This window comes from Vipera ursinii (assembly GCF_947247035.1).
Source record: "Vipera ursinii genome assembly, chromosome: Z".
NCBI classification, from domain to species: domain Eukaryota; kingdom Metazoa; phylum Chordata; class Lepidosauria; order Squamata; family Viperidae; genus Vipera; species Vipera ursinii.
Window position 1 is genome coordinate 34632649 of NC_139517.1, and position 23407 is coordinate 34656055.

Consider the following 23407-nt stretch of genomic DNA (forward strand, 5'->3'; position numbering starts at 1 on the left):
CCTAAAACTCAAATACTTTGGCCACCTAATGAGAAGGAAGGACTTACTGGAGAAGAGCCTAATGCTGGGAAAGATTGAGGGCAATAGAAGAATGGGACGACAGAGAATGAGGTGGCTGGATGGAGTCACTGAAGCAGTAGTCGTGAGCTTAAATGGACTCCAGAAGATGGTAGAGGACAGGAAGGCCTGGAGGAACGTTGTCTATAGGGTCGCGATGGGTCGGACACGACTTCGCAGCTAACAACAACAAAAATGTGTAGTATTTTAATCAGTGTCTTCATGGTTTATATTATTATGTTTTTGTTATTTTATTTTAATCTTTGTAGTGCCACAATGATTTTATAGCACAGAAAATCAATACAGAACTGTTTGTTGTAATAAAATTCTAAATAAATTCTAAATTTCTATAACTATCATGACTGCTCAAAAGGTTTTTAGAATTTGTAATTCTGTGAAGTTTCTCTGAAATATTACCTTTCTCAAGAAATCCCGAGACAAATTATCAGTTACATAATAACAATCCATGCTACAACCTCATTCCTGTCCAAGGCTCCCCCCTTAAAGCAATAATCAGAGAAGAGAGCTCCATCTCTTCCCCTACCTCCAGTGGAGGTTACTTCTGTTGGACATTCACATGGGGAAAAGAATTAAATAGAGTCTCCTCAGCACTGCTATTCTCATAACATTCATAGGCTTCTACATGGAAATATGGTGTTAGAGAGGCCAATCACAAATCTCATTACATTGATTTGATAATGCTTTAAAGAGGATTTTGCAAGACCCAGCAAAGGCCCATATCTAAAGCAGGAGTAGTCAATTAGTTTTCCCAAGGGGCCACATTAGAAACTGGGACTATTTTGAGGGCTGCTGTCAAACACACCCCTGCCACCGCCATCCCACTACCACCACCACTGCTGCCTCTTACAGTCACTGCCACAGGCCAGGCAGGGACAGTCAAAGGGCCAAATGTGGCCCGTGGGCCATAAAATGCCCAGGTCTAATCTAAAGGGTCCAGTTTAAATAATGTTGCAACTTACAGTCAGCATAGAAAAGTGCTGGAACAGCCCTAACATTAAAGGGCACTGAGTGGTATAGCTATGAGTTCCTAAAGCCTGGGCATCTGCAAAATTATTCTTTTTTTCTGTAGGAATCTTGCTGTGAAATTTTCTAGGACTGCAAAATCCACACAACCTTGTTCCTAAACTAGACTGATAATATTCAGCTACTAATTGCTGCTGTTGTTTTTTCTTCCACAAACACAATCACTAGAATGCTAAAAGGCATCAGACTTCAGAAGTCATTTGGGACCTTGACATGACAGAAAGCACAACATTGGAAATGCGAAAGGGTGTCTTCTAAACATCCTAAAAAGGCAAGCCATGGCCAGGACTTTTTATTTCAGAAGAAGACACTCCAGGAAGGAGCAATTTGTAACAAACCAATGACTTCATGGGGTCATAAAGCCTTTGTTATTAAAATCAAAAAATAAAGGTCATCTCAGGGTATACTAGGGAAGCATATAGATACAAGATGTTGGTATATAATTCCTGCAGCCAGATTTCAAAATTTAAGTACTTCCAGATCCAAATTAACAAAAAGTTAACATTTCAAATAATCTGATGTATTTCAAACACTAGATGTCAACGCTGTAAACATTGGATGTTCCTGCTCTGACAACTGATGAAAATTGCAGCCATTTTCTCTTTGCTTTTAACATGCTTTTTCTGGTATTTAGAAATCAGGTGCAGAAAGGGGGCGGCTTGGGATGAAAGCTTGAGCTCAGCTAGCCATAATAATAATAATGCTGCTTTGTGGGAACCCAAGGACGAGCTGATAACATTTTGGCGAGCTGAGGAGCTGGGGAGAAAGCCTGAATTTTAGGCTAATTGGAGAATGTGATTTATGACAGCTTATTGGGGGTGGGAATTGCACTTTGTTACTTTGTATCTGGGGGAAGGGAATTTACTTTTGGAGTTCAACTATGTAGTGTCGATACTTTGTTTCCTGAATAAAATGTTCTTTAAGGAAGAATTTTTGCCTTGAAGTTCTTTTGATGGGTTTCATCTATCGGAGCCATGACACTAGAGTCACCAAGGACAGCCAAAGTTTGCAACTGCACCTGTGGAAGTGTACAAATGATGTCAGGATCGGCCAAGAACTGGTTCCTCTTAATGACATTTGTTATGAGTCTTACAAGGCTTTAGAATGGAGCCTTTTCCTAGCTATTAGACTACAACTAGGATGATGAGCTGGAAGAGTTCTGCTGTAGTTCATATGCTTTTTCCTCTCTGTGAGTGGGGTTATTTGTCTTTGAGTGTCTGGGGTTATAGGTTATGGGGGGTTGGGTTTTTAATCCTTGTCAAACATGAAGAATCAGAATCACACATAAGTTCTACTTCAGAAGAGGTATTGTTCAAGCCTATACTGTTCAACTAATAGTTAGCACATTTTGGTGCTAGATAAAAGTTAACGGAATTCAAGGGGGTGTGGACTTGGTGCATTTGTGGATATGCTAGGATTCTAGGCAAAGCTCTCTCTTGATTCTGTTCTCAGGCTCTACTAACTCATCTCTTACATAAACTGCCAGGGTCACTTGTGTGGAATGGACAGCTCTATAAATCATATAAACAAATAAACTCATGTCATTCCTAAACAAAGGTAAAAGAATGATGCTATGAATATTTCCCAGACATGATTGACATAATAGTTGTTTGAGTTGTCAAATATACTCAGTGCACTGTTAATTATTCTAAAATTGCCACCTGCACATTACTTATTTTTAATCATCATTATTTCATTACATTATCAATAGCATTGAAATTTACTTACAATAGGGAAAGTAAGTTACAATAGCATGGGGAAGATACAGATATGTTTTTTTAAAAAAAACACCTTGTGATTTTTATGGACAAACCAAGCTGTATACCATTATCTTTTTTTATAGGTTCCTATAAGAATCACATACACAATGCATTCTCCCAGAATAGAAAAGGCATCTTCCACAGTCTGGACTTTCCAGAGATGTTGTAACTCTCACATTGTCCTGGCTGTACAATCACAACATCTCTGAGAATGGCAGGTTGGGGGAAATTGGGATAGCTGTCATGTAAAGGCCAGTAAAACTTTGATTGAATGTCTCATTTAACCATGATCACTTGGTAATCTTGAGCCAATTCCATCATCTTAAGCCAGCAGCCTTTATGGATTAAAGAAAGGGAGAGAAAAGTCCATATCCACTGTTTTGAGTTTTTTAATTTTAAAAGATGAAGCTAAATATAATAAAGAGAGCTAATTTGGTGTGGTTGTTAAGGTATCAGGCTAGCAGCTAGGAGACTGTGAGTTCTAGTTCCATCTTAGGCACAAAGCCAGATGGTTGACCTTGAGCCATTCTGTCTCTTTCACTTTCAGCCCTAAAGAGAGGCAATGGCAAAACACTTCTGAAATCTTGCAGAGAGACCTTCAGGTACTAGTCTAGGCAGTTGACAGGAGTCAACTAACTTTAGGCACACAAAGACTTGAACAATGTGTTTTGAGTGTTTATAACAAAAAACAGTCTGGTTCCCTTCAGATACTTCCTGGGACGATTCATGCCCAGCTAATATAACTAAAATATAAATAAATGTAATAAAACATTTCCTACCACTGCTTGTGTATTCAGCCAAAATGTTAAATCTATTTACAATGCAACCTTCTCTTCTCCTTTCTTAACTTGAAAATATTTGACAATAACTGGAAAAAATGCAATATATTCCTTGTATAATGTCAACTCTGTCCTTAACCACTTGGCCTCGTTCTTTCCTTCACTGTTCCTGCTTATTTGGCCCTCTTCCAACCATCCTGCCTACTTTTGGTTTGAACCCCACCATCATAACTTTGTCACTGCTCATCAAATCTGTAATAGAAACTGCTTCTGGATCAATTGTGCTATGGGACTGCCCCGTCTAGTCCCAATTAAGTTGAGACATGCCTACAACCCAGCTCTGAAATTCAATAAAGAAAACTAGTGTTCTTTCTTTCCTAAAAGTTGTAAGCAAATTAATCTGTTCCCCAATTTCTACAAGGATATATAGTCAAACTCACAAATAAATACAGAGGGTCCTTTTTTAAAAAAGAATATATTTCCAGGCTTCTAAACTGGCTGTTCATAGCATATTATTTCATTCATTAGAGTACACAACAAGAGAAAGCATAAAACAAAAGTTTATTTGTTATTCATGAGTGCCACAAATTGGAAAAAAGGGAAGGAATGGGATAGAGGGGAAGTGTTTGGCACGCTAAAAGTTGAACTATTCCAAATTTCAAAAGCACTGAATTAGTGTGTGTAAAAAGGATCTGCCTTGTCCACTTCAAGGAATTGCTTGTTAATTGCTCATTACAGCTTGGTATAAACTCCCTCAATCTACAGCACTCAAGCTGCAGCTCTACTCTCAGAGTAAATCAATCATTGGGAACTTTTAAATTTTGCACCTCATCACTCTGCAGCAAGTACCCTTCCCTATATAATAGTTTATTCATTTATCCTTTTAATGCATTTATACACCAACATCAAAATTATGTTGGGTGGGGAATTTTGAGATTTGAAATCTGCACATCGTAAAGTTGTCAAGGCTGAGAAACAGTGGTCTAGGTCCGTATCTAAACTAAAAAATATATGAAAAATGAAAAATATGAGGAATTTAGTGTTTTGAGGAGGATATGAATAAGAATAGCAGGCTAACAGAGTTGGTAGAGACCTTGTATGTCTTCTAGTACAACCCAGGACCTGGGCTACAAGGAAAAATGCTGTATTTTTTTTAAAAAAAAGAAAATACAAAGCTATAATCAACATTACTGTATATTAAAGAACTAACTAGCAATGTTTGAAACTGTTTGGAAATTTTCAATATAAGAAGAGAAATTTTATTTTAGAAAGTCATCAACTTCTGTGTTTTTTTATTTACTGTATGTACTGTATGTCTCTGTGTGTGTATGTGTGTGATTCTTCTTTAATCTCTAATAATGTTGCTCATTCTTTTATTTTTATGTACATAACCACATTTTTCATTTTTTCATTTTAAATATAGATTCTCTATATATGTAATAGAATGATATTTGAATGCTAAATTGAATCTTTATGGAGATTCTACATCTATCAGCAATATTAGTAAATAGTTAAAGCATTTAAATATGTAAAAGTATTAGATATTTGTTAAATAGTCATAAAATCAATTGGGAAAGTGGACCAAAATAAATTTTATAAAGATAGTCTTAATATAAACAGGTTACAAGAATTTTAAAAACAAAATGTAATCTTAGAATATTTATTAAGGGCAGATATTGCTTAATACACTACAACAAAGATGTCAACCTCGTAACATCACATGACGTGTCGCAACATATCGCAACTTTTTTTCCATTGCCAGCAATGGAGTGGGCATGGTTTCAGCATGATGCGTCCGGCCCATGGGACGTTTGACACCCCTGCACTACAACATCAGTTAACAATGATTGGGGGGGGGGAAGAAGGGAGGAGCAGGAGGAGGAGAAGGAGAAGAAGGACAAGAAGAAATAATTGCTGCTTGACTACACGCTGGTTGAAAAAGTAACAGATGTATGTAAGGGGAAAAAACTAATAAAATCTCTCTCTAAAAAAAGAAATAATTGTTTACCTGCAGGAAACTCACTAAATCTCTATTAATAAGGGACTGGGCAAGACAGGTTTATCTCTCAGACACATGACAAACTGAATGTTGTTTGAACTGTCTCATTAATCAGAACCATGACACTAAATGAGGGCCATTTTGGTTTGAAAAGCATTTCCAATTGATGTTCAGCAAGGAATTATTGATGCAAATGGATGATATTTAAATTTATGTGCAACTGTAAAATAGCAGAGACTGCAGTAGCTATGGTTAATGTTTATGGACAAAATTTAAATTCTCATATTTTATTAGTGTTTTCAGCATTTAAATGAGTATATTTATGATAAAGTGATAAGAAAAAGAATTTTAGAAAGCTGAGTTCGATAGAAATATATTGAAAGAAAGAAAGAAAGAAATAAAGGAAGGAAGGAAGGAAGGAAAGAAAGAAAGAAAGAAAGAAAGAAAGAAAGAAAGAAAGAAAGAAAGAGAAATAAAATAATAAAATAAAATAAAATAAAATAAAATAAAATAAAATAAAATAAAAAATAAAATAAAATCCCATATACTAATAAGGAAAACAATGAAGACTTATATGGAAGAATAGATTTTAATAGATCCCTGGTATTTAATGTATGCAACTAAAAGAGAATATACATTTCAATCAAATGTCCACCAGGACATTTCTATCATTCTTATATAACCAAAATTTGGGGATTTCATATGAATGTTTGTTATGTATCTTGAAATACCTTGAAATGTATGTTTCAGAAACTCATTTATGTATCAAGAAATTGATATTTTAATGTTTCCTTATTGAATGATAATGAATTTGTACAACAAATGTGGATGGAGACTTCATAATACATTGATTTAAATTCAGAAATATCAAGTGCCAATTTTTTGAATGGGAAACATATAAAGCATATATTTGAAGTAGAATTATTGCTTATGGATCATACAAAAACATTAAAATAAAAGGAAAAATAATTTGAAGAATGAATTGAAACATTTATCAGCGCAGACAGTGAGATGCCTGATGATGTTTCTACAGACAAATGCAGAAAAATAAATATGAATTAACTAATATAATACCACAGCAGACAGAATTTATGCTAACATATCTAGACAGATACAGACATAATTTTTTAAAGTTTTTATTCAGAATGGTATAGTAAATAAAATTAATTTACCACATTTAGATAAACACAAAACATCTTGCATTTGCTCCATCATCTTAGACCAGAGATGGAGCAAATTAAATAAATAAATATTTTTTTAAATGCAAGATGCATTTTAAATGCAAGATGCAACAACACAAGATTAGATGGATTCCCTGTTAAGGATATATAAAAAATATAGATCTTTTGGTGCCAAAACTTTGTCAATGTATGAAGAGATATTTAATAATGGAATTTTACCACCAGCTTTTAACTACACTTATATTAAAGTTATACTGAAAGCAGGTAGTGCTTATACAGAGTGCTAGTTATCATCTAATCTCATTGATTAATGTTGATACAAAAACTTTAACAGCATGTTAGTGAATAGATTACAGCAAGTGATATTATTAATTATTAAAAATGATCCAGCAGCATTTATAAAAACTAGGCAAACAGAAACCAATATTAGATTAAATATACTGTCGATCTAATGAACTTGAATAAAATAAAAATCATTGTAATTTTATCATTAGATGTTGAAAAATTCCTTGACAAAAAAAGAGTACACAATCACTATACTAAACAGATTTGGGTTTCCTCTGGAATTCATAAAATGAATTAAGACATAATATTAATTGCCCATATCAAAAATAAAGTTTAATGATGTATTTTCTCCTACTTTTTCACTATTCAGAAGAATTAGGCAAGGATATCCACTTTCACACTTGCTTTTTAATATCTTGGTTTCTGCTATTAGTCAACATAGTATGGTACATTATTAAGTTGAACACAAATTGTTCCTATTTGCAGACAACATTTTTTTGTTTATTTTGTTTATTTCTATCCCACTACTGATGCAAAAGATAGATGGCATTAGAAAACTAGCAGGCTAGTCTATTCATTGGTCCAAATCAGAATTGATACCAATAGTGACAATTGTCTTACCCATCCATTCACAGAATAGCAATTCCATATTTGCATTGAATCCATTAAACATTTAGACATGCATATACAAAGAATTAAACTCATAATACGTAGTAAAAGATGTTGTTGTTGTTGTTAGCTGCGAAGTCGTGTCCGACCCATCGCGACCCTATGGACAACATTCCTCCAGGCCTTCCTGTCCTCTACCATCTTCTGGAGTCCATTTAAGCTCACGCCTACTGCTTCAGTGACTCCATCCAGCCACCTCATTCTCTGTCGTCCCCTTCTTCTATTGCCCTCAATAGATGGGGGTCATTAAGCCTTATCTTCTAGGGAAGGCTGAACTCTCAAAATGAATATTATTCCCAGATTAGTTTATGTAATGAGGGAATTCTAGTTTCTACATCTAGAAAATATTTCCAGAAAATGAATTACTTGTTTAGAAAAATTTCTGTAGGTGTTTTTATATTTACTTTTTACAGAAAATTACCAGCTAATGAAGGAGGTACTGTATATCATCATGCTTACTGATTGTCATATATTAAATACTGAAAGCCAATAATTGGTGTTAATTTTTTTTTATTTCAGTAATTTTGGAATATACAGTACATCTATAACACTTTTGGTTGGACAGACAGTGTTTGGATTTAAATATACAAAAAGTGGGGTATCTCTGGAAGCACTGTGTGAATTAGAAAACTATGGAATGAAATGTCTAATAAAAAAAGAGTTTACCTTTTTTCCCATGCTAAATTGACTCTATGGGGCAACCCAGCTTTAAAAATTCTTGGTGGAGCAGTGGGCTAATGCCTCCTTAAGTAACACCAGCTGCCTGCAATTAGTGCAAGTTCGAGTCCCACCAGGCTCAAGGTTGACTCAGCCTTCCATCCTTCCGAGGTAGGTAAAATGGGGACCCAGATTGTTGGGGGCAATAAGCTGACTTTGTAAAAATGCCGCTTGAGGGGGGCGAAAGCCCTAATAAGCAGGCATATACACAGAATGAAGGCTATTGCTAAGCACATTGATTTGTGCTTTAGATTGTAAGCCGCCCTGAGTCTTCGGAGAAGGGCGGGATATAAGTGGGATTTTAAAAAAATGGAGAAAAGATGGTGATATGCAAAGTAGGAAGGAATATTGACTTTGGACCAACTGATAGATGATAAAAAAATTTTAACATAAGTCCTCATTAAGAGACAAATACCGTTTATCAGATTTAACCTAATAGCAATATTTATAATTACAAAATGTGTTAACAACATTATTTGAACCAGCAGCATTTAAAGGTTAAATCCTTTAAAACTAAAAAAACCTCTCTCGTTAAATTAATCTGATATGCAGGTGCAAAGAAATTAGTGAAACATAGAAGTAGAGGTTCTTATATTTCCTAGACCAGGGGTAGGCAACTTCGGCTCTTTTATGACTCATGGACTTCAACTCCCAGAATTCCTGAGTCAGCATTCCTGACTCAGGAATTCTGGGAGTTGAAGTCCATGAGTCATAAAAGAGCCGAGGTTGCCTACCCCTGGCCTAGACATAGGGAAAGTGTCTTCTAAAGCAAGAGTGTCAATGCACTGCAGATTATGACTTATACAACAAGCAATAATATTTAGAATTTATTAGACTCCATTATGTTTGCATAGGAAAAGACTAGCAAAAACAGCACTTGGTTGGAGATATAATAAGGATATATCTTTACAATGTCCTATACTTGCCAGATTTTGTAAGAAAGTAGAGGATTATATAAATATTGTTGTATTACAATAGCTAAAATTTTCAGGAGATAATATTTTTTTGAACTACAGTATATACCTAGTACATAGACAATTGACCACTGAACAACACATGAGGTTTGCCTATAGACATAGATTTCTATAGACAAACATAATGAAATATAGGACTCACTGATATAAAAAACACACATTTAAAAAAGATACATATTTGTACTTGAATAATGTTTGCATTAAATAAATATATCTAGAATTATTAATGTTTACTATTATGACACATCATACCATGTTTTTCCCTCTTCTCTTTGACAATGTACACATCCCCATTAAGAGCCTTGGTGGAGCAGTGGGCTAATGCCTCCTTAAGTAACACCAGCTGCCTGCAATTAGTGCATGTTCACATCCCACCAGGCTCAAGGTTGACTCAGCCTTCCATTCTTCCGAGGTAGATAAAATGAGGACCCAGACTGTTGGGGGCAATAAGCTGACTTTGTAATAATGCCGCTTGGGGGGGAAGCCCTAATAAGCAGGCATATACATAGAATGAAGGCTATTGCTAAGCACATTGGTTTGTGCTTAAATTGTAAGCCGCCCTGAGTCTTCGGAGAAGGGCGGGATATAAATGGGATTAAAATAAAATAAAAATAAAAAAATTATTAGCTTTCTCTTTTGCTGTTTTGCTTTTTCATTATTACCTTCAAAAGCAATAAAAATAAATTAAAAATAACTGAATTAAGGAGCTATATAAGAATTAAGTGACATTTTAGAAAAGTTAGTATCTACGGTACTAGATTTGGATCCTACAATCTTGAAAATCATATACTTTTCTCTCTTCAGTATGAAGTCTGGAAGAGCTGAAATAATGTGCTTTCAAATATATATTCACGGCCTATATTATTAAAACTGTGACCTTTTCATCCATCTTGTTTTCCAGATATATGCACACAAATACAACAAAATGTATAGAATGCAAGGTGATTAAGAAATGCCTCAACCTATTCATTTTTATTTTAATAATTTGCATCCTGTTTTTTAAAATAATGCTTTTATGAAAATACTAACAAATTAGGATTTTTTTAAAAAAATATTAAAATAATTGCATGCTTTTTTATTATTTTCTACAAAGAAATGTCTTCTGAGTACAAATCAGAAAATGTAAATGGAATTCTTATGCCTTTACTATAGCTAAAAGATTGATGTTCCAGCACTGGAAAAGTAAATGTATGACTCCATTTATTCAGTGGATTGAAGATCTGATTGCACTTGCCACTGTGTGCTTTGTCATCTCTGGAGCAATCTTCTGAAAGGAGAGGAAAAAGTATATACAAGATAGACCCAAAAAAATCCATTTTCTTGACACTGCTAGCTGGATATGTGGGTATAAATAGAATGAAAATCAGTAAAGTATTTTTCTTTCATATTTATTTTTTTTAAAAAAAATATGGCCACAACTAAACATATGAACTTAGAAATCCATTTATTTGCTTAGCCTAATAGTATCTTCTGTGACTAGCAATTGAATTTTTTATGGTCTCATCATGTCTGTAACTCTGATATTGATTGCATTTAAATATGAAATACAACTATTGAACTTGAAAGCTTCCATAAGCAGTACAGTAACCAGTGCTTTGGAATTTTCAAATCATATTTTTATATTATTTTTTAAACCATAGAAAATGTAACAATTAAACATGGAAATTATTTGTAATGTACTATATCATTTCAAAACATAAATTAGGATGTATATTTTAAACTGCTGTTTTGTTAAAGTTTCATGACTTAAATTAGATACTTGTGGCATGAACCATGTACTTAAATAATGAGAAAATAAAGCACCCCTAGTTGTCTTAAATAGTCATGACATTCTCCCCAAATCCTGTGGTCACCTGACCACATGGTCAGCTTTACAATTGGTCATGGAGTTCCATGATCATTTGACTGTGATTAGTAATATATATTTTTTGCCACATTTGAGCAAACAATGCCCAAATGAATGAATTCATTTAACAATCATGGCATTCACTGAACAACTGTAGCGTTCATTTAATGACCATTGTGAAAAAGGCGATGAGATTACATGTGGTCACATGGGTGCCTTGGCTTATCATAATTTAAAACCAGATTGTGGTTGTATGTTTTATGTAAAATAACTACGTCAATATCTGCTTGATTACTTTATATCAGCTTCAGTTCCTGGCACCTCCTGATAAGGCAAGAAAAACTTCAGTCTGAAACTTTAGAGGTCTTCTGCCATCTTTATCAACCATAATGGGTGAAACAGATCAATAGTTTAATTATTATAAAATAATTTCCTTTGTTTATGGAAAGGAAATAGAATATTTTGAATTTTAATTTTAATATCTACTATTTGTACAATTGATGGAAGTCACAATCCTAGACATGTGGATGGTCTTAGACTGGGAAAGTCTGATCTAAACCTTAAGTTCCTTGCCACTCCATTTAATCTGGAAAGAAAATGAAGTACACTTCAATAGGAACTTAAAATAATTAAATTTTATAAGCTATTGTTAAAAGAAGAAAAAGAGAGATTCTCAGACTATTGGACTCTATTAATTAATAATATATTTCACAATAGAAATACAGAACTTTGTTCCTATTGCAGTTAGGAAAAATTGTATTAGCATTGTGCATTGAGTTGCACAAACCTATTCACCCTCTGGTTCATAAACAATGGCTTAACATGTGGTATGCAATCATTTCGGGACAGGAGATAGCTGAAGGTTTGGGAGCCTTATTTCAGGTACACTCACAAAATGGTTCTCTTAAGAGATTTTTCTGAAATGACTCATTCGAAACACTTGTTTACCAGAAGCTGAAGTAGCTCTCTAGGACATTCTGTGTCATCCCAATGGGACTTTCGGGAAACCAAAGGCTTTGTACAAATCCATACAATACAAGAAGCTGGTGAAGCTAGTTTATAATTCAATATTTTTGTTAAACAAATCTTTTTAAAAGGTCATTTTATTGTACTCTGCTTCTGTTATTTACACATGAATTGTGAAATAATGTATTTCTGTGACACTGATACACTCCAGAAGATTGGATGGCACAAAGTCTAAAAAAGACCACATTCATTTTACGTGGAACAATAAATATGAATTAAAAATATGTTTCTATTGCCTTTTGTGTCAAATATTGTTTTATAGTGCTTTCATTGGTTCTTTTTGCCCAGGTTCGCCTGGTGCGCCAGTTGCAACCCTATCTGGACCGAGATTCCCTACGCACAGTCACCCATGCGCTTGTGACCTCCGGGTTGGACTACTGCAACGCTCTCTATAAGGGGCTGCCCTCGAGGACCACTCGGAGGCTTCAGCTGGTGCAGAATGCGGCCACGCGAGTTGTGATGGGGGTTTCCCGATACTCCCACGTAACACCTCTACTCCGCGAGCTACATTGGCTTCCGGTTGCCCTCCGGGTAAGATTCAAGGTGCTGGTGATGACCTATAAAGCCCTAAATGGCTTGGGTCCAGGATATTTGAGGGAACACCTGCTGCCGGCATCAAGTTCCCTTCGTCCTGTGCGCTCCCACTTGGAGGGCCTTCTCAGGGTGCCGCCGGTAAAAGACTGCCGGCGGATAACACCCAGGGGGAGGGTCTTCTCAGTGGGTGCGCCTGCCCTTTGGAACCAGCTGCCTGTGGAGCTTAGGACTGCCCCCGACCTTCGATCATTCTGCCGGGACCTGAAGACCTGGCTCTTTGAGCTTTCTGGCCCAGGCTGAGAGTTTTTTAATTGGGGTTTTATATTTTTCAGGGATCAAATTTAATTATTTTTAACTGTTTTTAACTCTTGTATTGTATTGATGTTTTTAAATACTTTGTAAACCGCCCTGAGTCCTACGGGGAAAGGGCGGTATATAAATTCAATAAACTTAAACTTAAACTTTTATTTGTTTATTGTACCTTACCTTTGTTTATTTGTTTGTATCCTGCCTTTATTATTTTTACAAATAATTCAAGACAGCAAACACTTTCCTCCTATTTTCCCCACAACAAGAAACTTGTGAGGTGAGTTGGGGTGAGCATGATTGGCCCAAGATCTTCCATCGGGTTTTCATGGTTAAGGCAGAATTAGAACTCATGGTTTCCTGCTTTCTAGCCCAGGGCCTTAACCACTAGACCAGGGGTCAGCAACCTGAAACAGGGAAAGAGCCACTCGGAACCGGTTCCCTCACGAAAGGAAAAACTGGGAGCCGCAAAAAATGTGTGCACATGCGCGTACATGCGCGCATGCGCAGAACAGGGTTTGACTGAAGAGTGGAGCCAAGGCGAGATAGGCACCTACCCTGCATATTTGAATTGATTGGTTGAACTTTTTTAGTCCCACTTTTTTTTTTTTTGGACTGCACATGGCAGAGGACTGGGAGCCGCAGGAGACGGCTGAACATTTATATGGCCATCCACTAACTCTCAGATCTGGATGGCTTACAAAAATAAAAATTCCATATATAAACAATAGAAACAATAACCCCTCCTCCCTGCTCCTGGTGACAACAATCAATCAATCAATCAATCAGATAAGCTACTTCATGGGCTCCATACCACTCTGGGCTCCCCAGGCCCATTGGCAAAACCAGGTCTTCACGTCCTTGCAAAAGAATATCAAAGTGAAGATCAATCTAATCTCTAAACAGTAATTTTGAAGTTATACTTATAACCTATTTACAGTACAATGTTAAACAACTTTATATTAACTTGAGCTACAAAAAGCAAATATATAAATAAATATGAAAATAATTGCAATAAAATAGATCAATTTGAACCAAGATGCCACCAATTAAAAATGCCTCTGTGGTAAATAGCCACTGCATCTCAAATGGTTGGAGAAATCAGGCTAAATATAACAACCTCATTAAAATATATGGTAGCCACTCTAGTAACCTCTTTGCCTTGGGTCAGGGCAAAGATTTTCTCCCAACAGACAGGCAGCCCTTCTATGTATGATGCCAGAGACGTTCATAGGCAGCCCTTCTTTATGAATAAAATGTGTTTCTCTATTCCTTGGATTTCTACACTGGGAGGGAAGCTCCCAGGACTGTCTCCAGCAATGCCTGCATGCTACAAATCAATATACGGCAAAAAGAAGAATCAGTTTCCACATGTGAATCTCAGATTGCTTCATTTTTATTTAGTTAAATTTGCCCTTTGTTGGTTTTGGAGCAGCCTTTCCTCTTACAACAGGCCTCTTTTCTACAGCTGTTTGGTTTGATGCCTGGTACCATGGTTAGCTCCACAGAAGCCTTGGCAGCTGACTGGAATTGGTTGTCTTCTCAGCAAGGAGGCTATGGCAGTTGTATCACTAAGCTCCCAAAGGTCCTTTTTCTACAAAAAAAAAGGATGCTGCTACTATGAAGAAGCCACTGTGAGAAATAAGCACAAAGACTGGCTTTTCTACATTTGGCCTCGTACAGACAGGGACATGCAAAGCAATTTGACTTTTCCAGGGGGATTGCAGATGTCTGAGTTGGCTGGACTCATATTTTACAGGACCATTCAAAAAGAGTTTCAGAGAATGGCTTGAACTAAGACAAGATAAATTATGATCTGCTGAATGTATTAGACACAACAACATAAAGAAAAGGTGCCATAAAGGTAGAATATGATGGGTATCATTGGATTTCCCTCCACAGGAACAGAAATAGGGTAATCCAACTTCATTATCCAAGTGCAGCTGATAGTGTCAGCATGACCCAAATGATTCAACTAAAGATATAACTGTGTGAACTACAGAGAAAAAGATGGAGGGAGAAAGCAAAGTTGGTAGGTTGCCAATACAAGATATTGTAATAATGGCAATCCTAATATCCAGAAGATAGAAATTAAAGGAAAATGAATGAGATTTTCAATGACTATACATCTGTTTTACAGGCAGAGATGGATGTGTACAACCGTAAAAAGTTGGCTGTTCTTTTAATGAAATGATTGTGTCTATTTGGATTCAAACAAAATTCCAAAATCCAAAATTCTATTCTTCTAGTATCTTTCTTTAAACTCAGAATGCTGATTTCTTTATCTCAAATTAGTAAACTAAGGGGAGCAAGAAACTGAATACAATGTTGTAACTTGATATTAGACTTATAACGGGACAACTTTACTATGTATTTAGAACATTTAATCAATATATTTTGTGTAACAGAATTAAGAAAATAATAAACTGGCATAACTTTTTAAGGGAAATAAGTGTATAATTATTTGAATGAGTATCAAGGAGACTCAGTGATTGATCAGTGAACTGTTAAGAAGCTGAAATCACTCCTGAAAAGTCCTTAATGGGGAATAGAAGAATTGAAAGGAAGAGTTTGGATGCCAATCTGACTCCCTCCATCAAGAAAAATAAAAGAGAGGTGGGATGCAGAATTCAAGAAATCAACTTTTTTCCTTTGTTTTTGCAAAGTATAACCTTGAGAATATAGGGACGTGGTGGCTCAGTGGGTTAGGACACTGAGCTTGTCGATCAGAGGGTCAGCAGTTTGGCAGGTCGAATCCCGAGTGCCGCGTAACAGAGTGAGTGCCTGTTACTCGTCCCAGCTTCTGCCAACCTAGCAGTTCGAAAGCACGTAAAAATGCAAGTAGAAAAATAGGGACCACTACGGTGGGAAGGTAACAGCGTTCCGTGCATCTTTGGCATCTAGTCATGCTGGCCACATGACCACGGAGACATCCTCGGACAAGCGCTGGCTCTTCGGCTTTGAAACGGAGATGAGCACCGGCCCCTAGAGTCGGAAACAACTAGCACACATGTGCGGGGGAACCTTTACCTTTACCTTTTTAATCTTGAGAATATCTCAATTACAGGCCACCCCAGGTTTGTTGCATAGCTCTGTGTAAGCACTAGTAGTTCTTTTCTACCTCCAACCTTTCCTAAAGTTTACTAGGTATGGGTCCAGATTACCTACAGCAACACCTGCGGCCGGCATCAACTTCCCTCCGTCCACTGCGCTCCCACAGAGAGGGCCTCCTCAGGGTGCCTCCGATCAAAAGAATGTCGACTGGTGGCCCCCAGGGAGAGAGCGTTCTCTGTGGGCGTGCCAGACCTGTGGAACCGCTTGCCGGTTGAGCTCCGGATGGCCCCCGACCTTCGCTCCTTCCGGCGGGATCTAAAAACTTATTTATTTGAGCAATCTGGCCTGGTTTGATGGGGTTGGGGTTGGAGTTTAAATATGGTTTTAATTATTGTATATATTGGGCATGGTATTTAATTGTTTTTTTAACTTTTATATTTTGTTTTTTAATATTTATTGCCCTGTACACCGCCCTGAGTCCCTCGGGAAAAGGGCGGTATAAAAATTTAATAAATAAATAATAAAAAATAAACTATTGTTATTGACCAACTACAAGTTAATCCCCTGCCAGGGTCCCAATGAGGAAGACAAAAATAATGCCCGTTCAAATAAACAAAACAGTCCATGTTATTTTATCTTCCTTTTTTTCTGGATTTTATAAGTTTTCAGGCTACCTCAATTTTTGTAGTATTAACAGCCTTTACAGTCCAGCTTAATCTAGTTCAGATCTACTTCAGTTTCATTGGGTAGCCTAAAGATCCAAAGCAGCCCCCAAAATGAAAATACCATGTCTAGTATTATGAAATACTTCACATCCTGGTTTGAATCTCATCTCCAACACAAATTGTGTGATTGGATTTATGCAACCTATTTCAGGTCACAACCCCCTTCCCCATTTAGGGTTCTACTGAGTTAATTTAAGATTATTGTGGTAAAGTATTTTGGAGCAATAAAGTTTAAAGCAATATTATTTAATGAAGCGTATATTTCTATGGAATTGTCTTAGGAAGACTGTCCCTTCTTTCTTGCATTTTTCTTCAATCTGCAGCCTCACTCTATTCTCTATTCATCTCCTCTCTCTCCTTTGGACTTTGAAGAAGCAGGATAGGAAGAGTATCGACATTTTTGTACTCTGAAGTTGGAGAAGTCTCCTGAGAATACCATGGACAACCAGAAAAACAAACAAATGATTCATCAAATAAACCAACCCAGAGTTCTCAGTAGAGGCACAAAGTACCAAATTATCCTATTTTGGCACATTATGTAAAGAACTAATGAAAAAGGAAAGGGCTTTAATGCTGGGGAAAAGTGGAAGGAAAAAGAAGGTGACTAGCAGTAAAATGGATTGATTCAATTATAATAGAAATGGATAGATGATTAATAAAGGGGAATATTTGTGGCTCAGGGTTGAAATGAGGTGTTCTTGGTGCCCTCTGAGCTTGCTTTTTTTCTTGCAGAAGTTTCATTATCTAAACTTGGTAACTTTATTAGTGTTAGCTGGTGGTGTTACCTAGTTTGGGTAATGAAACATCTCCAAGAAAACAAGCAAGCTCAGAAAGCATCAAGGATTCACTATTGGAAGACCTGAAAAATCAGATGGGGCAGATCATTATGAAGACTATGTATGTGGTTGCTAACAGTTGTCACCAACTTGATGGCACATAACCAGTCTTTCCACTCTTGGTGTACAGAACCTCTAGTCTTTTATGGCTTCTATCCTTTCCTTTTTAAGCCTTACTGCCAACTATTCTTGTTGATTTACCTTCAATGTCTAGCTAATCTCCACCATCCTATACCTTGCTATACTTTTGGGCAGCCTGCTAAATCATGGTTTTCAGCTCACTGGACTATGTGCTCCACCTAATTGCATTGAAGATCTGCTTCTTGAGTTGGAACATATTACCACTCCTAATCCAAGAATTGACACAGTCTTTCTAACCATTCCCAATGTCAGTACCCCACCTCCAGCTTTTTCCCCTCTATATTTTTATGCAATCTTCTCTGAATTTCTGCTCTCCAGTTGTGCTAGACTATAGCAAACCTACAGCTGGGGATTTTAGGATTCATAGTTCAATACACCTAAACAGCATCAGGTCAGGAAAAACTATTTTAAAACACAACAAAATGTATTCTAATCTAGAATTTTACCTTCATTTAAATTTTGATGATAGAATACCTTGAATAGTATATGCTGAGTACCTGTTCCCTGTGCTTTGATCTGCTATTTGAAAAATTATTTACAATGATGAAGAATTCTAAATTTGTGTGTGTGTGTGTGTGTGTAAATGTAAATATACATCTACATATATTTATGTATATATATGTTTGCGTGTAAAGTAAAACATGTTATTTTTTATAAGTGCTTATGAACCATTCTTTAAAAATGAGATTTTTTTGCTGAGTCCTCTGCTACACGGCTGCCTTCTCTCTTTGTGACCCATACCTTATGAATCTCTTCTTTCCTTTTTGCAGAAGAGATGAATGGAGACAAATAAAATTTTGTGTCATTTCATACTCCTCCTTTAAGTAAAGGAAAATTTACCTTTATCATTTTATAAAAGCTAAACCAATTCTGAGTGATAATTATTTGCATATCAAACCCCAGCTTGGGTTTCTGGCAGTATAATTGATCTATTTTAGGACTTTAGCCGCTCTTTATTTTCAAATTTTCCTAGTGCCAACAGATTGAACTACACATTTGAAAAAGACAATCACAGCTGGAAATGGCAAAATACAAAACTTTTTCAGAGTGGACAACCCTTGTTACAGGCCAAACCACATGCATTCAAAGAGGATATAGCAACATCATGTTTTTCTCTGTTGCTTCCTTCAAGTATAGCCCATAGCCATAATAAAATCTTGCCATTGAAAGTCTTTGCCTCCTGTGCAAATTTCTTCTATTTTTTTGAATCCTCGAAAGAAGATGGATTCAAGCTTTTTCTGTTGCAAATGTATTTAAATCCGACTCACACCAAAACTTGCTATATGCTGAGAAGCACAACACTACAAATGAAGTTATTAAAAAGCTGGCTGCATATTTATTTTTAATGCAGATCATTCTTTTTTTACAGCTGAATCTATTTTGGGCACAATAAAGACCTGAACGCTCTCACACTGTGCTCTTCATGTGCAAGGGAATTTCATTCAGCAGGGGAGTTTTTTTTACTCTAAAAAGTGCAAGGTGATATCCATTTCTTCTGCAAGATATTTATGGACCAGAGGAAAGTGCTCCTAAATTTTTGCTATTCAAGACAATTAACTAGTTAAGTAGTTTGCTCATGTGGGATTTCTCTGATCTTAATATCAAGTAACTGTCTATCTCATTACTTCCTTTATCAGATACTAGACCTGTTTCTTAAGATGCCACTCTTTGAAGCAAGCACACACAAACACACAGATACATACCGGGGGTGGGGGTGGGTGGAAGTTACAAGTCCTTTCTTTGATAGAGGTATGCACATGATTGCTCAGTGGTAGGGATGAAGTGAAAAGAGAAAGCCTTGATGGAAAAATACAATAATCATGACTAACCAAACATTTCAGATATGTTCATATATGCACACAAGTTGCATTTGTTGTGCATAAACCATCTTCATCTTAACCATCATCATTCCACAGGCAATTGATATTCATTCACCTCTTCTCCCACATCTGTGAGTTGTACCAATTTAGTGATTTTATAGGAATGCTCTGACTGCTGCAACCCAGGTTCTTAATGATACCTGAAATCTGAAGATTTTTCCTTCCTGCAATCATTCATGCTACTGAAACACACATGCACACACACACCCTCCTCTTTGAACCAAAATCTCTTCTTTCTTTCTTTCTTTCTTTCTTTCTTTCTTTCTTTCTTTCTTTCTTTCTTTCTTTCTTTCTTTCTTTCTTTCTTCTCTCACTCACTTTCTCTCTCCTAAGCTTCTTTGTTTCCATCATTTAACAAACCAGGCCAGCAATAGCCTTACTCTTCATGAGAAATTAAGTGGGTGTGGAAGGAAAGAGGGAAAATAGCAAGGCAACCATTTACAAACTGAGACCATCCCGGTAAATCTTAAGCGCAAATTAAGCCAGGAGGTTAAAATCTTAACAATTGGACTCAAATATCTATCAAGACCTGTCCACCCATCTTCCTTTTGCCTCTCTCCCCCACAGCCCCAGCTCTTTTCTGATCTATATTGCTAGGACAATAGGTTCTGTAGCTATTTAATCTCCTTGGAGCTCAGCAGCCTTGACAACAACAGGGTGGGAGAATATACAGACCCAAAGAAAGCAGTGCACGCTCAACAACTCTGATGTACCTTAACATCTTTTCCTTCCTGGTTCACACTTAAATCAGAAATTTGGTAGAATTCTACCTTATTTCTCCATCACAAGCTGCGGGGGGGGGGAGGAATTAGCTTCTGCTACCCACCACACCCCCTTTTCCTTATCAAAACGAATAATGCCCAATTCATATGTTGACATATGAAGCAAAAACTAACATTATCTGCTAACAGCATCACCATAGCAGCAAAAGCATCCTACAGAATCGGCAGGTTGGGAAAGAGAAAGGAAGGATTAAAAAAAAAACACCAATAAAAAAAAATACCTGCTACTTAAGAATGGATGAACATTGACATGCCTTGAGATGGTGTATTTCCCATTGTGGTCTCGGCTTTGTTCCTCTGTCTTCGTTGATCTGTCTGCCCGTTTGTCTTTCTTTCTCTTGCCGACTGAGTCAGGCCCAGTCAACCAGCAGAGATCGGTGGCAGAAGTGCAGGAAGAAAATGTGAGTGTTTGTGTGTGTGTGTGTGTGCGTGTGTGTGTGTGTGTGTGTGTGTGTGTGTGTGTGCGCGTGTGCGTGCACCCGGGCGGACGAGCCTTGGAGATAGTACAAAGGAACAGAATGGGCAAAACACATTAGCTCATGATAGATTAATGTGCTAGGGGAAGACACCCTCTCTCTTTTTTTCTTTTCTCCCCCTCTTAAAGGCCCCTACCTTTTAATCAAAGATGGGTGTCTAGCATAAATGCCAGGAGGATACCATAATGACAGTAATGATAATACCAGGATGGTGGATAATTATTGTTGCATTCTGGCAGGTCCAGTGGAGGCAACAGAACCATATGGTCACCACACAAAGACAATCTGCAATTTTTTTACTCATCTACCTTGTGTATTTCTGCCTTGCAGAAAGAAGAACCCTAAATTTGTAATAAGTATGAATGTTTTCTTACTTTCGTTTGATAAATTGAGATAGGACTTAGAACCTAAGACTATCAGATTAGCATTCGACTATATAACACAACTGTGAATCTATTTACCAAATCATTTACAACACTTATTTTGACATATTTTTCATGTCATAGCTATTACCAAACCAATCTGCCCACATTATGTTCCATGTTGACAGGAGAAAACCTTGACATATATCTCCAAGTATAATCCAGCTTTGTAGGGATACTAAGAAAACAAAGAAATGTAAAAAAATGGGAAAGAAATCTATGCATAAAACATTCACAAAAAACTTGTTACATGCTCAGGAGAGCATTAAAATTCCTTCCCAAATTGATACTGATGTTACTACAAGAGTTAATTTTATCAAAAACAAAAAAATTAGAAAAGGTGAGGTTTTTAGGAATAGGAGAAAAATCTGAATTAAATTCCTTTGTTGTAATGTTTTTCCCCAAGCAACAGTGACTGTTACCAGTAATAAAGTCCCTAGCTATCCTGTCAAACTATTATTTGACACTTCAGCACTTCTCATGTCTAATTAAAAATATCTAGATTTAGTTTTCTGACTGGAATCTGATGCTTCTGTTCCTCTTGCAAAGCACCATGAACTGCAAAGTGTACATTTTATTGCCATTTAACAAAACCAGGTTTCTAGCTCTCAGGGAAATGTAAAAAATATAAAAAACAAGGTAAACAAAAAAAATTTAAAAAAAAATCAAATAATTACAAGACTGATTTTTATCTAAAGGTCTCCAGGACTAGGAAATGGCACATCATTAGGGTTCAGTATTGTTGCAAATCATTTATTTTAAATTCACATTTTATGTGGATGTGCTAATTTTCTAAAATGCCATGCTTGTGTGTACTGGGCTATAGCATATGATAGCCTTGATATCCATCTCAATCAGGAGAGTGAAATAGAACAGGACAGAATAGGGCAAAGTTGGAAGGGACCTTGGAGGTCTTCTAGTCCAACCCCCTGCTCAGGCAGGAAACCCTATACCAGACATGTCAAACACAAGGCCCGAGGACCAGATCCGGCCCGCAAAGTGGTTTCATGTGGCCCGCGAAGCCATCCTGGAAACAGTGAGGGAACGGCCTCCACTGCCTTGGACCAGAGACCCTCCTTCTGCCAGAGACCCTCAAATCTGTCCCACTCCTGCCCAGGCCCCCATAGGCACCCTTGATGCAAACAATGTAGAGCTGGCCACGCCCACCCAGTAGGCCATATGCACTCTAGCCATGCCCACTCAGTAGGCCATGCTCACCCAGGCCACACCCACCCGGCCCCTTGAGGGCAACCGCAATGCTGATGTGGCCCTCAATGAAATTGAGTTTGACACCCCTGCCCTATACCATTTCAGACAAATGGCCATCCAATCTCTGCTTAAAGACCTCCAGTGATGAAGCATTCACAACTTCTGGAGGCAATTTGTCTTCCACCAGAATGCAGCCAGACCTGCACCATGGAAAGTAATATTTCGTTTGCATTCTAATGACTAATGGAAATGATGAACAGATCAGAAGGTATTATAGTATGCATTCCTGGTTATTCTAAAAACTTCACTACATTTGATTTTTATTTAGCAAACATATATGGGGCCCATGTCACTGGACTCTAGACAATAACAAGTAAAACAATATCACAACTATTAAAATATTTAAAAGAATAAAAATAAAAATACGGACAAAACAAGATTGCGGGGAAAATAACAGCCATCTAAACAAGAATGCAACCATCTCACACACTCCCTATGGCATCCTCAAGGTTCTTGAAAATGATTTAAAAAAAGGAAAAAGATTGACAGGGATAGAGGTATCCCCGATCTTTCCTTTTAGTATATATGCAATTCAGGCTTATCCCATCTAGAGACTGTTCTTACAAGGACATTTGCATACAAAACACAACCCCTTGATTTTCTCATAGCCACTCCAAAATGTAAGGCTACCATTCTTAGCCATTC